Here is a 1,053-nt window from a genome sequence, read left to right as displayed (position 1 = left end):
TTATTTGTTAATATTGATAGTAGAGTACACATATTTTTCCCCTATGGTGATTTAGTATCATACAATATACAAATTAAATTTACTTAGTTTTTAACACAATTACTAAATAGAAATGAATTTTATATAAGGCTTAAATAAAAATAAAACTACATAATAAAGATTTTAAATTATACTTACAGCCATTAGATGTAACAAGTCTCATCTAATAAAAACAATAAATAAATAAACCTGGATGTTAATATTTATTATTGTTAATTCTATTATCACAAAACATAGCAAATGGGTTACGCGGCAACCAAACTCAAACAACAAAACAGCGATCCTGTTGTTATTTAACAGATAATGGACATACAGGTAAAGTATTTCAAGGTTAACTCAATAAAAAAACAGGTGTTTTTATATACGACTTACATGTTTGTTGGGGGCATGAGTTTCAAATGTTGAAGTCATTTTTTCATCAAATCAAGGATTAAACTACAATATAGTTATATTTTAAGTCATAAACGAGTAATTCATGAAACTACATTTTATTGTTACAGTAATAATCAATGAATTTAAATTTGCTACCGTCAGATTGTCCAACTTAGGGAAGTGAAACATAAATATTTTATACATTTTACCATTCAATTTTTGTCAACAAACATTTTGTATTTTTTTGTAAATGTTTTACTAGTGCTGTAGATTGATACGGCTTAAATGATAATAAATATTTAACTACCCCAAATTGGCCTTCATGAGGGTACATATAAATTATTAAAACCTAAACGTTTACAAGAAACTATTCCCGATAAATATCAATGTCGTTGAAACTTTATCACAAAATTTTATATCATATTATAACTTATACAAAAATAAAAAATATACGAGTAATACATGAAAATTCTCTAATTATATAAAAATTAGATCTTCACACGAGTAAAATGATAATATTAGTTTCGATGCGAAGCTGATAAAGTATTCATTTTACCATGATGTGTTTATTTTTTATTATTTTTTTTAGCTTCGATGCGAAGCGGAGAAGGTATTAATTTTACTATGATGTGTTTTTTTTTT

General features: G+C 25.1%; 1 long non-coding RNA gene across 2 annotated transcripts in view; it reads right to left on the bottom strand.

The window, feature by feature from the left end:
- The window catches only part of LOC126893619 (uncharacterized), a 1,945-nt gene extending 1,425 nt beyond the window's left edge, over positions 1-520 (bottom strand). The window contains exons 1-2 of one of the 2 annotated variants that reach the window (XR_007701224.1): positions 412-427; positions 178-322 (exon numbers count right to left, since the gene is read on the bottom strand). This is a non-coding gene — a long non-coding RNA (uncharacterized LOC126893619). Of the gene's footprint in view, positions 1-177 lie in introns of both variants that reach the window. The other variant, XR_007701223.1, reaches the window with a different exon arrangement.
- Between the last annotated feature and the right edge of the window lie 533 nt (positions 521-1,053).

The sequence above is a fragment of the Daktulosphaira vitifoliae genome, unplaced genomic scaffold (genome assembly GCF_025091365.1).
Source record: "Daktulosphaira vitifoliae isolate Bord-2020 unplaced genomic scaffold, ASM2509136v1 Scaffold_1, whole genome shotgun sequence".
In the NCBI taxonomy this organism is placed as follows: domain Eukaryota; kingdom Metazoa; phylum Arthropoda; class Insecta; order Hemiptera; family Phylloxeridae; genus Daktulosphaira; species Daktulosphaira vitifoliae.
This window is presented reverse-complemented; position numbering and strand designations above follow the sequence as displayed.